This window comes from Diceros bicornis, chromosome 29 (genome assembly GCF_020826845.1).
Source record: "Diceros bicornis minor isolate mBicDic1 chromosome 29, mDicBic1.mat.cur, whole genome shotgun sequence".
Taxonomy (NCBI): Eukaryota; Metazoa; Chordata; class Mammalia; order Perissodactyla; family Rhinocerotidae; genus Diceros; species Diceros bicornis.
In genome coordinates, this window is record NC_080768.1 from 24,738,719 (window position 1) to 24,763,718 (window position 25,000).

Consider the following 25,000-nt stretch of genomic DNA (forward strand, 5'->3'; position numbering starts at 1 on the left):
CCTCAGGAGATTCAGCAAAGAAATTGACGACCGGTTAATCCAGATGACTTTAACTGCTCACCTGTTATCTTACTTGGAGAGACCATCCTCCACTAATTGACTATAAACTCATTTCTTTTGCTTTCTGGAAATCATATGACATAGACTCACGCTCCAATCATTGTTCAACATTACACTGTCAATTAAGCATAACTCATAATTTTTGTCATTACTATGGACAACTTGCACTAATATTTAACATATTTTTTAAAATTTACTCTTGATTTTCAGAGGTACATATGCTGCAGCCTTAACCTAAGCATTCATATCTCTGAATCATGGCTTTGTTTGCTAGCTATATTTTTTTCTAATAAATAAAAATAAATACCTAGTTATTATTTTCAAATTTCCCCCTGAAAATTCTGTTATGTATACAGCAGTGAGAATAAAATACAGTAAGATGCATCATATGGAAAAATTTCACTAGTGCTAAAGAGGCAAAAGAAACCACACACAAAACAGCATTACAATGGACTGAATGTTTATGGCCCCCCAAAATCCGTATGTTGAAAATCAGTTGCCAATGTGATGGTATTTGGAGGTGGGGCCTTTGGGAGGTGATTAGGTCTTGAAGACAGAGCCCTCATAAAGGAATTAGTGGCCTTATAAAAGAGGCTTGAGAAAGCAACTTTGCTCTTTCTGTCATGTTGAGGTTACAGCAAAAAGACAGCAGTCTAGGAAGCAGGCTCTCCTCAAGAGACACCGAATCTTCCAGCACCATGATTTTGGACTTCCCAGACTCCAGAACTGTGAGAAATAAATGTTTGCTGTTAATAAACCAGTTTATGGTATTTTTGTTATAACAGTCCAAACAGACTAAAATAAGCATGTACCGCAAGATTCCATCATATGTAATAGCATTTATATACAGAACAAAAATATGCAAAATCAATATAGGCTTTTAGAAGTTGGGTTAGTGGCTATCTTTGGTTGGGAGGTACTTGTATCAGTAAGGAGAATTAGGATTAATCTTTCTGAATCTGGGTGATAGTTCCACAAGCGTGTTCAGTTAATGAAAAATCATCAAATTTTGCACTTACGAAATATATGTACTATATGCATTCCCACTGCCTTTTTCCTTTGTTTCTAAAGTTGCTGACTTTTTCTCCTGATTTTTTTACATTTCAAATGTAGGAGGGTCTTGCTTATTGCCCTGTGCATTGTCCCCTTATGTTATCCAATAGTATGCCAAGTACCCATCACCTTGAGTTTTATAACGTGTTACAAAGGCAATAAAGCAGAGGTCCCTTGTGCTTTCAGCATAGAATTTTTAATGTTTCACAAAGATTTTAGAAAAAAAGTTCTTCTTTGGACTTTTTAACTTCCACTTCTCTCTAAAGTTCTCACATAAAATCTTAGCTAAGACATAATATCATTCAATGTTTCTTTCTTTCTGCTCCTGTTCCAGGGTGCTTAGACCATCACAGGTGTGTCTTGTTACATCTCCACTTTCTCTATGAACTCTTTCTCAGAACTTTTGTTTCCTTACTTCATTGATTTCCAAACTCTTCTAAATACTAAGACAAAAGAGTTATATTCTCAAACAAGAGCTTCCACCACTTCCACTACACATGTAATATGGATGAATTTAATGACTACCTTAGCTGTATCCCACCTCTAAAAGTCTAAGTACCATTAATGTATTTAATAGATTATTGACTGAGTATTACTTATTTGATCAAAGCTTCACTGACCCTTAACTCTTTTGTGAAAAGCTCAGTAAGCTCCCTGCAATATTTGGTAAATAAATAATGATGTCATTTGAGTAATTAATTTTAAAGGATTCTTCAGAGAATTGCAGTGGTGGCACTTTTGTACTCATTGCTGACTGTTTATTTTTAAGTACGATTTAAGTAAATTGTGCAAATCAAATTGGTCATGTAAGTGTCTGTATGTGTGTGTGTATTAACATAGTTCAGGAATTCAGAAATTAATTGTAGTTAATTCAATGATGACAAGGCTACAACGATTATTAGAATAAAATCTAGATGCTAATTTGTATCCTATGGGTTCCAGTGACTTTCAAATTCTGCTTTGTTATAAAGAAAATTATAAAGAAAAGAACATGTTTTGAAAAAGAGTTCACAACCTCCTTAGAAAGCTTAGGAAATCTTAGTACACATTAGAGTATCCTAACTAAATTGGATCAACCACGTGGTTAATCTGATGAGTATGTAGAAGAGAACCTTGAAAATTGAATGAAATAAGAGTTGATTCAATGACTTGAGTATTGATAAGTCTAGGACATCAATGGATAGAAGTTAATGTAAAAGAGAGTACGCATCGTATTTTTACTAGAGATCTTCCAGATACTTCTCTAATTAAGGTCAATTGAAGGTGGTTTTTGGCAATTTGTCACTTGAGACGTGTTGATTCTCAAAGAACAAATCTAATTGGCTGCATTTTTTTTTTTTAGCCAGGTGTGGCTTTGTAATTTAAGCCATTTGAAAGAATAGATCTATTAATTTTGTGGCAGTTGTAACATTTTATTGTTTTGTTTCAAAGGATATTTTGGGACACTGGTATATAAACCCCTTCACGACAGGATCCATGTCTCACTCGACTCTGTGAAATAGACCCAATCAGTTGCAGATGCACAGTAAGTGTTCAGTGGCTGGCCTCTAGTGTGTGGGAGTCTACATAATGGTCATTCACGTCTAATGAGGCTCTGATGTAGTATGCAGACAACAGTTTTGTGACTTTTTCTAGGACACTTTGCTTGTTTAACTTTTGTCAAAAGTTTTCTGCATGACAAGGTTCCAAGTGTTTAGGTTTTTGGCAAAGTGACATAAATCAAAAGTTTAAATTGAAAAAGGCTCAACCTATCCCTTTTAAATGAAGGAACTGACAATTTTGTGATTTATAAGTATTTAAGCTGTCACTGGCCACCCAGTGTCTTGTTAATGATTTTTCCCCTTTAGATGACAAATCCAACTGATTAACTGTCCTAATTGCTGCTGTGCACATCCTTCCTTAGCAGGAGTCTGAGTAATTTGGAAGATATTTTTTAACTAAAAATTTACTTGAAGCTTTAAAATGGAGACAGAAATTTTCTTTAGAAATATACTCATAATACTTAAATTTACTGTGTGGCTGAGTTAGAAGGAAAAGTAAACTTACATATATTCACTGATTTATTTGAAAAGTAAGAGTGTGTTTAACTTTAGGAAAAATGTCTATAAAATGATATAACACATTAAAAACAAACATTTTTGAAGAATGATTATAGACATAAACAAAAGGTTTATTACTGTAAAGAAAAATTAACTTAGATTCATTTAAAAATTAGTCTTCTTAGAGGATTTAAATTCTATATACCATATCCCTAACATACGTCAATTTAGACAACACATTGCGAAAAGTAGATTAATTACTTAAAAGGAGTGTACGTACCAAAACAAAAAAAAATGATTATTGAAATTTTTATGCTTTTTCTCTTCTTATTTTTATAAAAAAATAAAATATTAGATAATTCTATTTCACTACCATTTCCTGTTAATGAAGATTCCAATATGTAATTGGTTCAGTATAATTTTAGTAAATCTAGTAACCTACAATATTGATTCATTTAAAAATGGCATTCAGTGAGTCTACAGATAATATAATAAATAGATAAATTTAGTTCTAGTTAATAATTAAAGTTTTCTAATGATAAACATATTTTTCCAATTATATGATTCTACTGCAATATTCTTAAGACATCTGCTGTTTGGAAGTAGAGAGGGCTCTAGGAAGTGAAGGACAAAAGCAGAAAATCCAATTAAATGACTGTTTTAATAAGTCATGAGTACATAGGTACAATGGTGGATGAGGTAGGAGAATGTGGAGATGTTCTCCAAGTGATTTAGTGATCCTTTCAAGGTCCCATTAGTAAAATAGCTATGATTATATCTACTTATAAGATTAAGATTATACAGTGTCTATAAGTTAGCACAGTGCTTCAGTCAGAGTGACGACTGTTCCTGTTTGCCCAGGACTAAGGGATTTCCCAGGATGCGGACATTCAGGGTCAAACCCAGGACAGTCCCGGATAAACAGGAATAGTCACCCTAGGCCTTCTCTTCACTTCTCCATCCGTACCCCATCATCCTCCAATATTTTAATGGGAATTTAAAAAGAATACAACATCACTCCATCGCAACTACTGATTTTATTTCTTGATCTTCCTTTCCAGTGAATATCTCTTAAATACTAATGTGTCCACAGTATCCAACCTCATGGTTAGTTTTTGCATTTGACCAAAGGGATATGAATAGTTTTTGTTGGGGGTAATAATTGACATGTGTATGAGATTTTACCCTCCTTTAATGCCAAATACCAAAGGAAATGATATAGAGGCATATATCACAGTAAATAGCATGTCTTGTGAGTCATTATTATAATAAACATTTTAGTGATTGTTTTAATCTTTTAATAAGAACCATATGAATTTCATCAAACTTTAAAAGAGGAGGAGTGGGAAAAATTCTGCACTGGAAAGATGGGGCAGATGTACTTTTCTCTATTCCAACCATTAGGTAAAGTGTGAAAACCTGGGCATTATATATATATGTATATATAACAAGCATAGGAAGACTGAAAGTTGGAGAGAAAATAGACAGGCTAGGGAACTCTGGGCCTGAGGAATGACAAGTTGGTGAGTTCCCTGGGTTTTTCTTTTTGCCTCATATATCTCAGAATGGATACTAGAGAAGCTGACAACCGCCAAACACCAACAGGAGCAGACAAAAGAACCTCAAAAAAGCCTCCTCTCTGTAGCCAAAGGCCCAAGAAAATGGAAGCCTGAAAAACAGAAAACGTCAGACAATAACTGCTCTATTTCAGCCTAACACCGCAGGAAAAAACCACGGTCCCAACTCTGCCCTCTCCAGCAAAGTTTGAGTGGAAAGACTAGACTTGTACACTTGCCGGGCAACAACGAGGCACTCTAACCCTCCCTCTGGCGGGGTGAGATCAGAAATGGCTGAGTGGGGAACTAGGATTATCATACCTGAGAAAAAGTAACAAGTCCTCCCATCCATGGTGTAGTGGAGACCAGGAGGATGTCTGGACATCCACCCCTACCCAGCAATAAAAAGGTATCCCTCCACCTCCTCACTGGGGTTGTATCAGGGGAGGCCTAAAGCCGTCAAGACTTTTAACACTTTGCATACACTAGGTCTCTAGGAAGTGGAATTAACTTGATGGCGCTAACAACAACAATAACAGAATGGAACCCCACCTGGTCTGTTTTTTGTACCATCCTCTTACCTTCTGGCTATATCAAACAATGCTCTGCTGCTATACATAGGGTTTCACAGCCAATTTTTTTGGAAGTGGCTGGTCAGGTCCTTCATCCTAGTCTGTTTTAGGCTGGAATCTCCACTGAAACTTATCCAATATGAGTGTCCCTGCTGATATTTGAAAAACTGATTGCATAGCCTTCAGCATCACAGCAACACACAGCTGCCACAATATGACAACCGACAGATGGGTGGTATAGTTCCCTGACTGGGAAATGAACCCAAGCCACAGTGGTGAGAGGGCTGAATCTTAACCACTAGACCATTAGGGCTGGCATTTTAACACTACTCAGTGATTATGAGGCTACCTCCTCCCCCGGGGTGTTAGTGGAGGCCGGAGATGGGAACCAGTAATGAGGATCTTCTCCTGTTCCGAGCCAGGGTAGTATCAGCTGAAGTTTAATGGGAAGCTTGAGCTCTTACCCCACCCAGTAGTAACAAGGAAACTTTCTTCATCTCAGATGTTAATGGGGGCCAAGTAGAGAATCTGCACTTCCACGCACATCTCACAGTAATGAGAAGGCATCCCCACACTTCGTCTATTGCAGAGGTATCAGAGAAGGCTTGATAAACACACACTTTAAATAATACTCAGAGTGTTATCTCAAATATCCAGGTTTAGTCAAAAAAAATCAGGAAAAATGAGGAAACTGTCTAATTGAATGAGAATAGATGAACAATTGGCTCCAACACCGAAAATTACATGGATGTTATTTTCTAACTGGATTTTAAAGCAGAAACCATAAAAATACTTCAATTAGTAATTAAGAACATGCTTAAAACAAATGGAATTTGTTTAGCAAAGAAATAAAAGATGTGAAAAAGAACCAAATGGAAATTTTAGCACACAAAAAATGTAATATCCAAAATAAAACACTCAATGGATGAACTCAATAGCAGAATGAAATAATCAGTGATCAGATAAAACAATAGAAATTCCTTAATCTGAACAATAGAGAAAAAATATAGGAGGGGAAGAAACAGAGCCTTAGAGATATCTGAGATTATTAGAAAAACTATAACATTTGTGTAATTGAAGTTCTGAAAGAAAAGGAGAAAAAAGGCAGGGTTGAAAAAGTACTTAAAGAAATAATGTTTGAAAATTTCACAAATTTTACTAAAAACATAAACCAACAAATTCAAGAAGCTAAGAAAATCCCAGGTAGGATAAAGGCAAAGAAATCCATGCCAAGATGCACCATAGTCTAACTTCTGAAAAATAAATACCCAGACAAAAATACTAAAAGCAGTGAGATGCCACTTTACCAATAGGGGAAAAATGATTCAAATGACACTAGATTTATCATCACAAACCATGGAGCCAGAAGGAAGTGGAACAACATTTTTCAACTGCTGAGGGGAAACAACTGTCAACCCCAAATCCTATATTCAGCAAAAATATCTTTCAAGAGTGAAAGTTCCTTTTTCAAGGGGAAGAAAAGACATTCACAGATTAAAGAAAAGTTAAAATTTGTTACAAACATACATATCCAAAAAATGCCTAAAGGAAGTTTTCTAGACAGAAAAGAAATGGTAAAAGAAGGAATCTTGAAACATGAGCAATAAAGAATAAATATTAAAGGAGCAAATATATGGGTAAATACAATAGATGTTCTTTTTCCACATAATTTTTTTACAATTATGTTTTACGGCTAGAGCGAAAATTAAAGCATAGTGTAATGTGGTTCTAAAGCATATAGAGTAAATACTTAAGACAATTTTAAATGGAAAAGAGTAGAGGAAATTAAAGGGAAGTAAAATTCCTATACTTCATTGAACTTGTAAAACAATGACACCCTTAGACTATGAAACATTACATACATATAATGTAATACCTAGACCCACAACTAAAAAGACTATGGGAGTTATAATCAAAATTACTATCAATGAATAAAAATAGAATTCTAAAAAGTATTCAAGTAATCCACAGAAAAGCAGGAAAACAAAAATAGAGGAATAAAACAGAGAAAACAGACAAAAAAGAAAATAAAATGAAAGACTTAGGCATTAATATATCAATAATAATATTAAAGTTAAATGGTATAAAAACCTCAGTTAAAAGACAGAGATTGGCAGAATGTATTTTAAAAATCAAGCAACTATATGCTATCCTCAAGAAACTGTCTTCAAATATAATGATATATGTAGGTTGAAGGCAAAAGAATAGAAAACAGATGTACCATGCAAATCTTAATCAACATAAAGTAGGAGTGGCTGTATTATTTCAGATAAGGTCAACTTCAGAGCAAAATTTATCAGAGATAGTACATAAAGAATTAATCTACCATGAAGTCATAAAAATCCTAAATGTGGATGCACCAAATAACAGAGTTGCAATTTTTGGGAAGCAAAAAATAATAGAACCGAAAAAAGAAATAGACAAATCTAGAAGTATACTGGGAGACTTCAACATTGGACTCCCAACAATTCATAAAACAAGAGAGAAAATCGACAAGGATATAGACATACTCAACAATACCAACCAATAAGATCTAATTGTCATTTATAACATTCCATCCAAAATCAACAGAATACACACTCTTTCCAAGTGTCCGTGGAACATATACCAGAATACACCTTATCCTGGGCCATAAAACAAAATTTAATGAATTCAATAAAATTAAGATCATACAGAGTATGTTCTCTGACCAAAATGGAATCCAACAACAATCTATAATAGAAAGATTAGTAAATATTTAAACACTTGGAAACTAAACAACATACTTCTATATAATCCATGAGTGAAAAAAAGAAGTCTCAAGATAAATAAGTACATTAAAATGAATGAAAATGAAAATGAAAATTCATGGGATGTAGAAAAACACACTGCATTCATGGATTGGAAGAAATAATATTGTTAAAATGCGTATACTACCCAAAGCAAAATACAGATTTAATGCAATCTCTTTCAGAATCTCAGTGGTATTTCACGAAAATAGAAAAAACAATACTAAAATTCATACGGAACCACAAAAAAACCAAATAGGCAAAGCAATTTTGAGCAAGAAGATCAAAGCTGGAGGCAGTATTATTCATGATAGCCAAGATACTGAACAATCAAGTGTGCACCAAGAGATGAATGGATAAAGAAAATGTGGTGTGTATATATATATATACATTATGGAATATTATTCAGCCATAAGAAAGGAGATCCTATAATTTGTGGCAACATGGATGAACTTAGAGGACATTATGCTAAATGAGATAAAACAGACATAGAATGACAAATACTGCATGATCTCATTTACATGTGGAATCTGAAAAATTCGAACTCATAGAAGCAAAGAGTAGAACAGTGATTGCCAGGAGATAGGCAGTGGGGAAAGTGGGGAGATGTTGGCCAAAGAGTACAAAGTTTCAATTTTACAGGATAAATAATTTCTGGAGCTCTGATATACAGCATGGTGAATATAGTTAATACTGTATTATACAGTTGAATTTTCCAAAGACGGTAGATCTTAGGTGCTCTCACCACACACACACAATGGTAATTAGGTGAGGTGATGGATTTCTTAATTAGCTTGATTGTGGTAATTATTTCACAATGTATACATAAATCAAAGTGTCACATTGTGTACTTTAAATATATATAATATTTATTAGTTAATTATGCATCAATAAAACCGGAAAAAGAAGAGAAAAGGCAGGTTCCCTCCATGTTGTAAATGGCAAGGCCCATTGGTATCTCTCTACTTTTTGTTTTCGGCACTTATACTTAAAGTCATGTCTTGGAAGCTTTCTCCTGTAAATGTCTAAGGCAACAAAACCAAACTCTTATAGAGAAGAATAGTTACATGTTTTTAGGCTAGAATTCATGAATTGCTGAGAGGTTTGTCCAAATTACTCCATGCTATATTCTAGGAAATTTTATCACTATTGATATCCTAAGACCTCATCCAAACTCTGACATGCACTTTGAAACAGCTCAGTTTACATATTTATAAGCTGTCGTTACTCCCAATTTGACCCACAGTGTTACTTTTATTTAAACATTTACTCTGCTGAGGGCTCAGACTGACTCATACCATATAAATTCTCCTATCTTAAAGTCTTCTCATCCTTGGAAACAAGTCTAGAAATTTTACACTTGTCCCAGGGAATTGTTAAATAAATCTGTATTTTGGCATACAGAATACAGTGTGTTAAACTGGGAATGTAACATAGAACTGATTACAGATTAAATTACCTTCAAATTACAGAAAAATCAATGACTCAACTTTCTCAGATCTCGTAGTTTCTTGTGTTTGTTTGTTTTGTTTTGTTTTCTCCATAGTCCTTTAAATTCTCTCCTGAAAAGAAACAAGAGCTTCTTAGGGCAGTGATCCTGATTTCATAGCCTTTCATGCTGGCTATCATATGGTATGTCTTTAATAAGTCTGGATTATTTTTAAATGAAATTCTTTATCTAGGGTGAGCTCATCCTTTTAAAATAATACAACAAAACAACTTTGGCAGAAGCAATATTAAGCTAGTTGATTAATGACAATGTAATATTGTCTCTGAAATTTTTGGCACAAGTAATGAGTGCACATTTATCCCAGTTTTGAATCAACATCCCAATAAAACATGTCTTGACACTATAATTACCTCTCTAAGTTATAAACAGATAATTTTAGACAGACAATTTGATGATTTAGACAAATAAATTACTCTTCTGAGGCCCATTGAACCAATAGGAGATATGTATATATATATACATATATGTATATATATACATATTTATATGTATATAAATATGCTCAATAGGGTAGCAGAGGCTGGAACTTCAGGCAGGAGTTGGTGTTGCATCTGAGTCTGAAATCTGTAGGGCAGGCCAGCAGGCTGGAAACTCAAGCAGGATATCTGTGTTGCAGTCTTGAGGCAGAATTCCTTCTTCTCCAGGTAATCTCAGTTTTTATTCCTAAGGCCTTTAACTGACTGGATGAGACCCAGACATATTATCAAAGATAATCTGGATGAAGAAGATGTGGTATATATACACAATGGAATACTACTCAGCCATAAGAAACAATGAAATCCAGCCATTTGTGACAACATGGATGGACATTGAGGGTATTATGCCAAGTGAAATAAGTTATAGGGAGAAGGTCAAATACCATATGATCTCATTCATAAGTAGAAAATAGAAACACAACAAACAAACACGTAGAGACACAGATTGGATTGGTGGTTACCAGAGGGGAACCGGGAAGGCGGGGGGGCGAAAGGGATGATTAGGAATATGTATGTGTGTGGTGGTGGATTGTAATTAGTATTTGGGTGGTGAACATGATGTAACCTATGCAGAAATAGAAGTATAATGATATACACCTGAAATTTATACAGTTATAAACCAATGTTACTGCTATTAAAAAAAAGATAATCATTCCTTACAGTCAACCGATTATAAACGTTAATCTCATCTACAAAAATACTTTCACAACAACATCTACTATTTGAGCAAACAACTGGGCACCATAGCCTAGACAAGTTTGAACATAACATTAACCATCATAAACACGTATTCTATTTTTCCCAAAGGTTGACAAATATTTAAGAAGATATAAATGATAGTGTTGTTAAAATGTCTTGTGGTTCCGTGGAACACACTAAAGTCAATGCCAAGCTTACTCTCTCCTCCAAAGGGTTCCAAAGTCAGTTTTGGGACCCTCTGACAATTACAGTACATACGCTCAGAAACCTGTTTCTTGGCTGTAATTATCATACAGCATTGACTCTATTTACTATTCTGGCTCCCATGTGCACTGCCTACAAACTCACTTAGAGAAGCTGTAGCATTGCCTCTGCCTGTGATGAGAGTGCCAATGTTTATGTGGATATCAAAGATTAATTATAAAACTGAAGAACATTCTTTGTCCACAGAGTGTAAGCATTTTGTCATTTTAAACTTATCACATTAGTCTCAAACTATTCAATCCTGTTAAAAGTGTGAGTTAAAAAATTAATACATATTTCACTTAGTTCACTGTATCTAAGTCAGCTCTTGTCTGTTATATATACGATAGTAACGAACAAAAACATGAGAAAAATCAAAAGTGAAAAGAGGAGCAGTCAAAAAAGTGTTTCTTTTCAGATTTTGAATAGTTATTCAGAGGAAAAAGTGTTTGTCAACTGTAACTTCCAGAAAATGTCATTCTTAGACCATACGTAGATTTTGACTGTCTTTTCCTGAGGAAGTAGGGAAATTGACAATATATAATTTATCTGACTCAGATGGTGGTTGTGTTTCTGTGAAATAATAACAAAATAGTCATTAACCTAACCCTATCATCCACATTTGACAATTGCTCTAATTGTTAAAGATTCCAATTGTATTCTAGCGGTGTGTACGTGTGGAGAGCAGAGGGAAGCGGATAATCGTAACTCTGTCCTTTCAGCCCAATTAATTGTGGAAAATCCTTCAAAGCAAACTCTGTGTATCCCCATCTTATTGTTTAGTTAACAACTTGCTCATTAATGGCTTTGGAAACACTCGTGGTTGGACAGCAATTGTCTGTTTAAAAAGTAATGAGAAAAATACATCCAGCATTCTGACAGATTGTTTTTAAAGACTTTTTAAGTGAAAGTAAAGTGAAAACAGTTACTTCCAATAGAGAAAAATATTCTGCAATCTGATTTGCGTGTTAGTAGCTGCTAAATTTCAAAAGGTTCCCTGCAGCTTTTTGAGTTTTCTTTTACTTTTGGTTTTGTGTTTGCACGCCAAAGACTTTCAACTGGGAATTTAACAGTGCTTTTGAATGAATTTTCTGAACACACTCTCACTTTTCAGAGACATCTGTCTTAGCTATGGGAAGAAAGTTCTGAAGTCATGAGGAATTCAGGCAAAGCAACTCATAGTGCTCATCTCCATCTTTATTTAGTGTGTTCCTTAATGGATCAAGATTCAAAACACCAGATAAAAATTAGATATCTGAGGGGTTGGCCAGGTGGCGTAGTGGTTAATTTCACGCACTCCGCTTTGGTGGCCTGGGGCTCACGAATTGGGATCCCGGTAGTGGACTGACCCACTGCTGCTCAGGCGACATTGTGGTGGCGTCCCATAAAAAGTAGAGGAAGATGGGCACAGATGTTAGCCCAGGGCCAATCTTCCTCAGCAAAAAAGAGGAGGATTGGCAACAGATGTTAGCTCAGGGCTAATCTTCCACACACACACAAAAAAAGATATCTAAGGTTATCTTGTTTAATTCACATATTCAATTTGTTAGGCAAACAGAATATTTACATAATATAGTAGTCCAGAACTAAAGTTTGGTAAATATGGCAGCAGATAAAATTACTCAGATTGAAGGGCTTTTTATTTGTCATTGAGTTATCTCTGTTGTCAAATAAATGAAGGTTGGCGAGCTATCTAGAAGGCATATTTAAAAAAAAATCTAGACATTAATGTATATATGTGTGTGTGTATATATACATAATTATTACTATTATTATTTTTATGATAGTGATGATGATGATCAGTGAGTCAAATTTAGTAATGAATAAAATGAAATTTAAGTCTGAATGCTTGGTTTTGAATTCTAACTTCACATTTTGTAACTTGAGGCAAATTAGTTGATCTCCCTGTTCTTCGTTTATTCATCTATCAAATTGTACCTACCTCACAGGGTATTGTCAATAAGAAAAGTATCTCTTGCTCCCTCACATTTGTTTCCCTGATTGGATAAACTACAAACTTTGCTGGAAAATTGAATGAATAAAAATTGCACATGGTTCCCCATTTATATCAGTGTGGTAGCAACTCTTGTTTAACATACTCGTTTTACAAACATGTTATTTGTAAAATTACTGCTCTAGTTCTCGCTCTCATTTTGACCAGGTCTTTGTCATGCTCATGCCATGTTCATTTTGGTTTTTAGACACAAATATTAGATAGCTCCATAAAATCTTGCATTTTCCCTTTTAATTCTTTTATTCAATTATGAAATTTATTGAGAAAAAGATGGATGGCATGTTTCAGTATGAAAGTAATTTTTAAGTAAAAGAGCTTTTTTACCAGTTCATATAGCAAATGGATTCAGTTCTGAATCAAACATCTAGGTAAGGTCTTCCTTTTGAATACTTAGTACTTTGAATTAATTATATTTTCTGCTGAATATTTTCAGATTGAACAAAATGATAAATTTTCTTCTGATAATGTTACTCAAATCTAGAAGATGATATGATGGGGGAATAAAGAACTTTCTGTAAATTACTTTTACTTTTTAAAGAAAAATATTGATAAGTGGAATTATTTTTTTAACAAAAGAAATGGGCGCTATATAAAAATTTCTTTTTAACAAAAGAAAACAAGTGATAAAATTCATTTAATAGCATGTTAATTATTGTGTCAAATGCTGCTGTGAACATAATTTTTATGGACAGGTTATAAACTGACGAATACAACATGATTGATACAAAAGTAAGAAGTAAATTTTGTATTATGAGTGTGTTTTAAAATATCTTTTAATTATTTAATGATAACTGATATTGTCAAAAATTTAAATAATATGAGATATCTGCATAATCTTTTTATCTTACCCAAATGAAAAGAAATATAAATTAATTTAAATATTTTTACAAATATGTATACGTTATTCTCTTTTACAATAATATATATTATGTATTATTTTTATATATGAATATTATCTATAAAATGCATATATTTATGTATTAAGTATTGCCATTTTTGTTTAAGCTATCTGGCAATTGTAAGTAAATAGGGTAGGAAAAACACAATTAAAGCTCACTTTGAAATTTTAACCAAAATACATTCAGATATCTAAATCAAACCAAGACAATTTTTCATGAAAACTTTGAAAGTGGAAAAAATTGTTTGAATTCCATATGCACATAAAAAGGATGCCAGGAAGCTCTGAGCCTTTATAATGGCACATTGCAGCTGGATGGAAATGTTGATTGAATAGACAGAGGAAAAAAGTATATTAACATTAGTTAGAAATTTCCGCATTGCAAGCAATAAACCTAAATAATAAACTAGTATACATATTTGAGCTTATAAATTATGGCAATTTGTGGTACATGTACCTAAAACTGGAACATGTCCAGAAGTTGGGAAGGCTTCAGTTAGGCTTGAATATCCTCAAATTCTGCAATTTGTTGCATTTCTCTTCTCTATATTCTATTGCGTCTGCTTCATGCGAAGGCTTGGAAACCCTCATGGTCACAGAATGGCTGCCAGCAGCTTCCAAACTGATTTAGGCTTCCTCATTCAATTCCAGCTAATGAAATGATTCTCTCCAAATAACTTCTGTTGAAAAACAAGAATGCTTGTTCCCAAGAAGACTGTATAGAGAATATATACTCTACTCATTGACCTTAATGTAAGCATGAGCCCATCCCTGAACAAAAAAAACTGTGAACAGCTTGAAGGGATGTGCTGACTACCTTGGAAGAAAGATTTGAGAATAGGTCCAGCTTCCACCAAGTTACACGGACTGCCTGGGGAAGGAGTGAACACCTGAAAAGCAATTTCAGAAAATGTTACCAAAAAGAAAGGAGAATGAATGATGGCCAGTCCAAACCAATAAGTGACTTTCCTATATATTTTTTAAGTATTAGTATATTCTATAACTCTTGAAGGAGAAGGTGTGGATAGTATTATGAGTCTATATAAAAATAATAGAGATATACTACAATTGTACTCAGTTCAAACAGGAAAAATATATATCAGAGCAGAAAGAATGGATTTTACCCATTAAATAACTAGTTCTTCAACTTAACATTCTAAAACAGTGGTGGAAAAATTATACTAGAAGAAAAAAATGCACTGGAAAATTGTTGCTATAAATTGAAGGAGTGAATCCACTATATAAGATTTTAATGTAACTAAAGATTTTCCTAAGCTAATCTGAATCGAACAAGGAATCCTCATAAAGCCTGAAATTTATGGTGTTCAGCAGAACTGTTTACAACCAGAAATTAAGCTCATTTTAGTATAAGGAGCTTTGCATATGAGCTGATTTTAGGGATTGCTAAAATTCGAAGGGTTTGGCTTTAACCAAATGCTATCCCTGCTTTGTAATACACAGTTCAGTCTGGCATCTTCATTTCCCATTAATCATTGATGTTTTCAATTCACTTTGTTAAGCCCCAAAGTAGTCAATATATTGGACCACACACATTTCTCAACTGTGTGGCTCACCGGGGTTTAATTCCCTTGTGGCATGGAAATCCATGTGGATGTGGTGATAATTCTAAAATTTAAAAGAAAAGAAAAGGACTGTGTCTTAGTACAAATACATGGCTAGTGGTTACACATTCCTATCAGACCTCAGGTATATAAAAATATCTGTCTATTTTGTTAGAGTTCTAAGAGTTATTAAGGATGTTTTTAGCATTCATTTCTAAATTTCTTCATGGATATTCATTCATCTTTTAGACACCTAAATCAGTGTTTTCTCTTCTTTTACTTCTGTGTCTGTGCTGTTAATAATCCTCTCCAATTACTCAGTGCCTAATATGTACCAGCAACTGGACCAGGAGCATTATTTCCTTTGTCTCTAATAATAACACTTTTTCTTCAAGTTACATCTTCTAGTCCCCTTTTTAATTATGGAAAAACTGAGACTCAGGGAAATTTTTAAAAATTATCCAGTCAATAAAGCTAAGAAGAGGCAAAGCCTGGATTTGATCTTAGGTATATGAAATTATTTTCTGGGCAGAAAACGCCACTGCAATCTTTCTATTTGATTACATTTTTCTTCCTTGCATATTTAGGAAAAAAATGAAGTAGTCATGTTAAGGGAGGAATGCCAATTGTATATTAGTCTTGTTTTAGAAACTTAAACCTACATTACGTAGATGTAAATGTAAGGAAAAGTAAGAAAGAAGAAAAATTTTCATTCCTAAATTTCATTAAACATCGGCCTTCTCATTTGGAAGACAAAAATATCTGGGGACAGAAGAAGAATTGACCTTCTTAGAAAAGAAGAAAGTCAACAACTAATGTTTAATGTCATTGCATCTACAGAAAGAGGAAGGAACCCATTAGAGGCTTAGAAGGAAAAAGATCCAGATGTTAGAACCAGCTCTAATTTTTCTCCTCTTGGGCTGCTGCTTGTGGTGGTATTTTGTTTTTGTCCTGCCAAATCCACCCTCTAAACTTGTTCTCCTGCATCCTTGGAAGCTGGCCTATATGGGCTGTATTTCCCTGCTCTCATATGCTTGGGTTTCTCCTCAGGTTCAGCCAATGGGAAATTCTGGCAGAAAATGAGAGGATAGGAAGAAATTGAGGTTAGGTTTTGATTTTACAGACTCCCTTCAGGGTCACTGTCAGACACCTGCATTCCTCTCAAAGAGAGAGCAGCTCTTGTCAGAAGGTCCTCTCAATACATCTACCCACCCTGGGTTTAGATAACTGCTTTCCATGCTGCCATTTGAGATCGAGGTATTAAAAGGCTACCCACTTTTGCTAGCCTCAGGGTCTTGCAATATCCCTTGATGGTTTCTTTATACCCTGCCCAGACTTCAGTACAGCATCCATTTATTAAACTTTTCTCAGATACTCATTGTGAATGTTCCATCTTTTTCCAGCTGGGACATTGACTAATACACTAATTGGCTTTTAGAGTAGTTTTAGGAAACAGGGCTTTCCAACTTTCAGGGTTGTAGAATCATATCAAAATAAGATTCTGCTATTGAGCTGCTCATATATTTGAGAAGAGAAGAAAAAACCTCTTTGCTGGGAGTAATGGGCCAATAGTAATTCCACGGCATGTGGTGGCATCATGATAACTCAAATTATCCCCACTGGTAGCATGGGATGAAGGATGCTGTGCAGATGGAGGTCAAGTGGCTAGAGAAATTGGTAACTATGGTAACGATCGTGATTATAAAGATTGTGGAGTCAGTTGGCTTTTTCTCAATAACCCAGGAAGCATAAATAGTGAAAAAGACAAAATGAAGTCCTTGAATGCCCAGCTGAGAACTGAGAAAAAAATCAGACAATCTTTAGGGCTATTTTGAAGAGGCTCTCATCTCCTATAGTTGCAGCAAATATATGCTAAAAGCTGCTAAATTATAGCACTCTTTAAATATCCAATCTTGAAAGAAATTTATGCTACATTAAGGTCATTAATTTAAAAGAAAAAGACAAAGAAAAATTTTTAAGAGAAAGAAGATAAACTCTGAGGCATGAGGTGGGGACTTTTGAGCAGAGGCGGTCAATGCTAAAATCTTTGAACAGCCGAATTCTCCTGAATCAACTTGCCAGCAAAGATATCCTCCCTCAATGCCCACAGCCACCCAATACACACACGCATACACACACACACACACTGAAGGAACCAGCATCCCTCTGCATAAAAGAATTTGGTGGTTGATCCTCGTATTAACCAGGTCTTTTCTTTTCTGTGTTCTGGTGCTTTGACATCTGGAGTCTTGCTGACCCTGGAGAGACTGCCCTCCCAGGGCTAGCAGGTTCCTAGAGACAGGAAACAACTCAAACGTGAGTGTGCTTTTCAAATACAACACAGCCAATCCAGAGCCCACACCCCAACCACCTCCTTTTATTGGGCTCTTACTCTCTGATCCAATATCCTTCTGTCCTAATCACTCCAGGTTCAGGTACCAGACAACTAGGGGTAGGCCTTCTGCCCCAGAGCCTGCTGAAATGATTCAAACTAGCCAATCCTAAGTCTGCTTACCCTGTTTTACCCATTCCTTCTCACAGAAACTACAATAAATGTTCTTGCCCGCAGTTCCCCCCTTTCCCTCTGTCTCTCAACTAACCCTTGTGCTTTCCCACGTGCTCCCCTCAACCATTGCATGGCATGGCATGCCGCCTCCTTTTGGGAACTATGAGCAATAAACTATATTTTCAATGGCGGTCATTTCCTGATCTGTTGGCCTTACTATACCTCAAGTTTTCTATTAATACACTATATTTTAAAACAGTCCTCATGCTTTTTCCTCAGAAGAGGTTGCTGATCCATCTCAGAGCACACCTCCACCTCACCTTTTTGCCTTCAGGTCTGTAAAAAGTTAGGTATTCATAGATTAGACTGGAAAATTCATGGCACGTCTCAAGAGGACATAGTCTATACTCCAAATATGTTGTATAAGGTCACTAATTTCTATCAAGAGTTTCAGGAGCATTTTATGAGTGGACCCTACTGATATTAAACCAGAAAAGGCAAAATAAAAGTATTGATTGGGATGAATATATTGATAGGCATACTTAGCTGGGATTTAGGATTTACTGTATTGAGTTGAGTACCTAGGAATGGTGTTAGTAGGAGATCTTTAACCCCTCAAATTCCCCTGAACTCACCTTGCCAACATCCTTTACTATTTTGACTAATTGAAAGTTGAACTCCACAGTAGCCAAGGATCAAACACCATAACTTCACTGGCTTAGAGTGAATGTTAGACTGACTCTGTTGTGCATAAAATGCTCATCCAGCTATAAAAATCCCCTTCTCTGCAATAGTCCAAAGGAGACTCCCTTCACTAAACTGTTAAGAAACATATTGGTGAGAGGGGCATCAGCAGGTAAAGTTCTGCAGTGGCTATTTTCAGTAAACCGGAGCTAACAATGAGGGATTCTGCAATAAAATTGGGCTCCATCATCTCAACAGGAATAATAGGGACCTAGAGTTGCACAGGTCAGGTGACAATTTGATTTGCCATAGATCATGTGAGTGCATTTAGAATAATAAGCCACTGAGTTGGGTGATAATCTGTTTTGAGAGACAGAGGTTTGTGGCAATGATTAATTGATCATGAAGTTACTAGGAATAAAATAGATTGGCAGCCTAGAAATGTTTAATGTGTTCAAGTGGAAAATTCTAGGGTTACTGCACAGAAATCTAACACAAGTTGTAGCAGGAGACTTATGTCAGCCACTTCCTGTGACTGTTTTCCCAATGTCTGGGCTTATAGTGGGAGCGGATATACTTAGTTACTGACCGAATCCCAACACACGTTTTATGATCTGTATAGTGAAGGCTGTTAATGATGGAAAAGGCCAAGTGGAAGCTATAGAATCTGTCCATTCCTGCCAAGAGAGGAAATAAAAAGCCAAGTTGATCTAGAACAGATTTGCAGAGATTAGTACCAACTGCAAATATTTGAAAGACATAGGGGTAGAGATTCCTACCACATCCTCGTTTAATTGCCTGTTAGCCAGTGCAAAAGAGAACCAGGTCATGGAGAAAAACTATAGATTATCACAAAATTAATCAGGTGATGATGACAATCACAGTTAACTTGCTGAAGTTAGTGTCCCTACTAGAGTCAATCAACACACACAGTTGCTTGTGTACAGGAGCTCTCTTTTTCCCATCCCTATCAATAAATTAACGTGAGTCATTTTTGCCTTCATCAGCAGTGCTATCAGTATACCCTTACTCTCCTGACTTAGGGCCATGTCATAATAAAGTTGAAAGATCTCTTGCTCATGCTGATATCTCATTACTGTTATTCTATATGGATGACAGTGTTCTAATTGAACCTGATTATGAGAAATTAATAAGCCTTCAAAAGGCTATAGCAACATACATTTATTTAAGAGAATGGTTATAAACCTTGCAAAATTTCAGGGACTTTCCACCTCAGAGAAATTTCCATGGGTTCAGTAGTGTAGGGACTATCTCAGAATATCCTCTTTCAAGTGAAAGCAAGTTGGTATACTTTGCACTGCCCACCATGAAGAAAGAGGCTCAACGCTTGTAGGAACTCTTTTGATTTTGAGACATGTACCATATTTACGTGTGCTTCTCTGACCTGTTTCTGTATAACCCTAAATCTGCCAGTTTTGAATGGTGCCTAGAATAAGGAAAGACTCTACAGCAGGGAAAAGATGCCCTGCAATTTGGATTCAATTAGCAGACCCAATAGTATCAGAAGTGTTTATGGCAGACAGAGATGCTCTACAGAACCCTTAGAAAGCCTCAACAGGAGAATTAGCACAGACTCCTAAGGTTGAAGAGTTAGTCCTGGCCCTTTCAGTCACTAACTCTTCTTCATTTGAAAAGCACCCAGTGACCTGGTACTGGTTCCCAATAGAAAAAAAAATATTTGACCATGGGATAGCAAGGCATCATGCATCCCCACCTGCACATAATCAACAGGATGTTAGCTGATCTACTGAATCATAAAATTGGATAAGTACAGTAATCTTCCACTGTGTAATGGAAAAGGAATTTATGAGCCTGGACCTGAGCAGGTCTGGAATGCACAGATAAACTGCAGAAGAATTAGGCTGAGATGCACATGCTTTCATTGCTGTACCACCTCTCTCTCAGCCTACGTCTGTGATTAATGTGACCACATAGTTAACTCCCAAACCAGGACACTTTGGGGAGTGAAAAGTGGCACTATTAATAATTAAGATGGGACAGTGGGTGTAAATCAGGAGTGTTCTGGGCAAGCCAGGATCTATCATAACTCTACTTATGACCATCTGACAAAGAAAGAAATGAAATAAAGAAAACGTATGGGTTTGGTTTAGAGAATAATGTGCACCATATGCAAGGAAGAGTCAGAATTGAATGGTTACTACATTACAGCCCCATTCAGGAATGTCCTTGAAAGGCTGTAGTGTAAGGATATCCCTCTCGTCAGCAGACTTTTGGGAAGTGGGTGTACATTACATAAGAGGAGAGATAGCCCAAAATGTAGATCTGTGCTGATTCATGGGCAATGGCTAATGGGTTTGGTGGCTAATCAGGGACTTGGAAGGAATAAAATTGGAAGATTAGTGACAAGGAATTTAGCAGCGAGGTATGGACCTTTCAAAACAAGCAAAAAATGTGAAAATATTTTTGACCCCTATAAACGCCTACCAGTGGCCTGCCGCTATGAATGACGCTCTCAAAAATGGTTGGAGAATATGGACTACCTTGTGACTGCCAGCCATCCAGGTGTTTTCTCAATGGGCCTATTTACAAAGTGGAAATTGACAGTGGGAACTGGGGCTGTGTATGGATAGAACAAGAGGTATTTCCTCTCCCAGGCTGACTTGGCTACCACTATTGTGGTCAACCTGCCAAAAGTAAATGCCAGTGCTTCATCCCCAATTTTGTTTCATTCCCTGGGGGTACTAACTGGCCACATGGTGATACATGGTTAGCTTGGATACTTTATATCATAGAGGCATTTATTAGACAGATTTTATTACAGTAAAAATCAATCTCAAACTATCATTGGCTTAAAACGATAACAACAGCAGTAAAAACGACTTCTTGTTCACGTTACCTGTGTTGACTACGGGTCTGCTCCGTTTGGCTTCTATTCTGTTATTCTACTCTGAGACCCATGGTGATGGAGCAACTCCAGTTTGGGACATCCTGCTATTGTGACAGAGGGCAAAATCAGAGGAAGCCGAAACAAATCAATCACAGAATTCATTAAAAGTCTCCTCTCTCTGTGTGCAAAAGGCACAAATCACATCCACTCATATTCTTTTGGCCAAAACAATTCATATGACTAAGCCCAGCAATGGGGGAGGGAAAGTATACTCCATATTTCCCAGAGGATGGGGAAATCACATAAGCAAAGGGCATTGGAATACAATCTTCTGACAAGGAAAAGAGCTGATATCTGTGACAATAATGTAGTCTTCCACAAAATGAGAGGAAACCACTCCACCCCACCCCGTACATACACACAGGAATAGATATATATTGTAGAAACATATTTACCATCTCTACCCACAGTTTGCTAAGACTACCATATATGGAATTACAGAATGCCTTATCAATTGCCGTGGTATCCCATACAAAATATCCTCTGATCAAGAGACATATATTGTAACAATGCAAAGATGGCACACAGAATTCATAGGTCTTATCACATCTTTCTTCACCACAACATGTTTGATAGAATATTTAATAGTGTGTAAGATCAGGGAGTGAATCAAAAGAATGTACTGTATGCCTTAAATCAGTGGTCAATATATGGTGCAATTTATGCCATAGATGGGATTCATGTGTTTAAGAAACAAAGAATAGAATTGGGAGTGATTTCTCTCACTATTAAAATCACAACCTGGGGCCGTACCGGTGGCACAAGCGGTTAAGTGCGTGCGCACCACTGCGGCGGCCCGGGGTTCGCCCGTTTGGATCCCGGGCGCGCACCAACGCACCGCTTGTCAAGCCATGCTGTGGCGGCATCCCATCTAAAGTGGAGGAAGACGGGCATGGATATTAGCCCAGGGCCAGTCTTCCTCAGCAAAAAGAGGAGGATTGGCAGATGTTAGTTCAGGGCCGATCTTCCTCATAACACACACAAAAAATCACAACCTATTAGAAGGATTTCAGCTCCCCATCTCCATTAATATCTCTCCGGGTATTTAGATTTCTGTACTCACAAAAGGAATACTTATACCAGGAAACACCATCATGATTTCATTATACTGGAAGCTGAGACTGTGCTCTGATCAGTTTGTGTTCACTCCTATTCTTTTGATCCCGCAGGCAGGGAAGGGATCATTGTGTTACATGAAGTGACTGATCTTGATTTCCGAGGAGAAAATGTCCTGCTGAAACACAATGGAGGAAAGAAGGACTATGTTAGGAACCCAAGTGATTCATGATTCACACAGGCTCCCCTTAGCAGTGCCTTGACCAATAGTTCAGGTCAGGGGGAAAATGCAGGAGGATAACCAAAGACAAATCCTGTAGCAATCAGGATTAGAGTTACTCCACCAGATAAATTATGCCATTCAAATGAGGTGAGGTTAAAGGTTAGGAGCACATAAATTATGGTAGAAGAAGGCACCTATGATTACCAACTTAGACCTCATGACTACCTAATGATATGAGGACGACAGCATCTGTATTTATGGTAATTGTTTCTTTTCTCTCCTTTTTCTAGTGGTAGCTAGTATTTCACATTCCAGGTAATTTCTAGAACTTTATGTATCTTTTGTATTAGAGGGACACGTTTTTCCCTCGAGAAATGATAAGAGCAGATGCCAAAGGAAAAGGGATGAATTGAGCTCTGTATTTTTCATTTGCCCCTTCCAGTATACTTTCCATTCCTTTCAACCTTAGTCTGTGACAAGATATAACTATATGAACTGCATCAATTGACATGTAAATGAATTTATGAGAGTAAGCATAAAGGGGGAAGATCTTGTTACTGCATGTTAACACTTACTAGTGTGCATCCACCACAAAAGCAGTATTAAATAGACAAAATGACTTGGTCAATTGATGTCAGCCAGTCTCTGTCATCAGTCACGGCCAGTGTTGGCAAATTCTTCTTAAATGGAGTAGTCATGATGTAGTGACATGGCTGGATGCTAGACATGGGCTTAATAATATCGGCTCACTCTCCAAGGCTACACCAGCTACTGCCACTGCCGAATGTCCAAACTTCTAGCAACTGGAACCAATTCCGGGACCTGAATAAGACACCACCCCTAGAAACCAGTTAGAGTAGTGAGTGTTGTAGTTCGTCTCTTACTTGCCTTTCTCTTCTTAGTTTCCTCAAAGCAAAAGCAAGAAATCAACCATACTCCCAGAAGAGCTGTTCCCAGATGAGGTGGACTTACTGTATGAGTGGCAAAAGGGTTGGAATGTAGCGGAAGCTATGGTGTACCAACCAGATGCCACTTTTAGGACTAAACCAATGATTTCCTCAGCTGCTGCTGATGGTAACAGCTAATTCCCTCTTCAGGAATGGATTCAGCCAAGAGGAGCCAACTCATCATTTATGACTGCTGCATATAGGGCTACAAAACCTGGGCTCCTTGTCTCAATTCAGAATGGCCATTCCACTTCCAGAGCTTTCCAGAGAAGTGGCTGTGGAGTCTTTTGCAATTACATTGCAATTCAGTTTCTCCATGTGCCCAGTCCTAATGCCTGCACTTACTTCAGGTATATTTTTGAAATGATTCTCCAATAAACTCCTGCTCACAAATCTGCTTTTGTTTCCTAGAGAAATTCTAATCGTCCTAAATCAGATATCGAAATTAAAATGATTATTCACTATTTATTAAGATAATTTTCTTATTCAACTTAAGTAAATTACATTGATAGTTTTAATTAATATTGAAGCACCTTTGCATTTCTGGGGTAAACCATTCTTTGGTTGATTTCTGAGAATATTGTGTTATATTCAATTAGCTGTAATTTTACTAAGAATTTTTGCTTCCACACATATGAGATACCTATAACATATTTTTCTTACTCTTTTTCTTTCTGAAAGGTTTTGCTATATTTTCTTTATTTTGATTTGATATTTAGAAAACTTTGATGTTATATGATTTGATATAGGTCTTTTTTCACTCATTGTGGTACAGATTAATATTTTTCCATTCTGGGGAAGTTTCTCTATCATTTCTTTGGTAATTTCCTCTTATAATTTTCTCTTTTTCTTTGCGGAACTCATAGTAGTTGGATACCCAACTACTGAAATAAGGAACTGTTCCTTATTTTTCTTTTGTTTCTCTTCTATTTTACATCTCTGTCTTCTTCCTCATCTTTGCAATGGAAGGTGGATAGTGATACAGCAAGAGGTTTAATTAGTAGAGATAAATTTAACAAAATTTAAAATACAGTTGGGCTTTGGAAGTAAAAATTATCATTATTCCCAAATATTAAGATTCCAGTTTTTAATAACTGTTTAGATAATTTTTTATGCATTGTTTGATGTGTTCATAAGATAATAAATAATGGTGGACACATAAGGATGCCAAACTCTCTAATAAAATAATTTGTTCAGTTTTCCAT

The 25,000-nt window shown here is 36.1% G+C and overlaps 1 long non-coding RNA gene across 1 annotated transcript; it reads right to left on the minus strand.

Moving 5' to 3' along the window:
* Positions 1-516: 516 nt before the first annotated feature.
* LOC131393980 (uncharacterized) lies at positions 517-21,678 on the minus strand. Its single transcript, XR_009216027.1, has 3 exons — positions 21,519-21,678; positions 9,508-9,610; positions 517-786 (listed from the first exon to the last, which is right to left on the minus strand). It is a non-coding gene; the product is annotated as an uncharacterized LOC131393980 (long non-coding RNA).
* Positions 21,679-25,000: the final 3,322 nt, after the last annotated feature.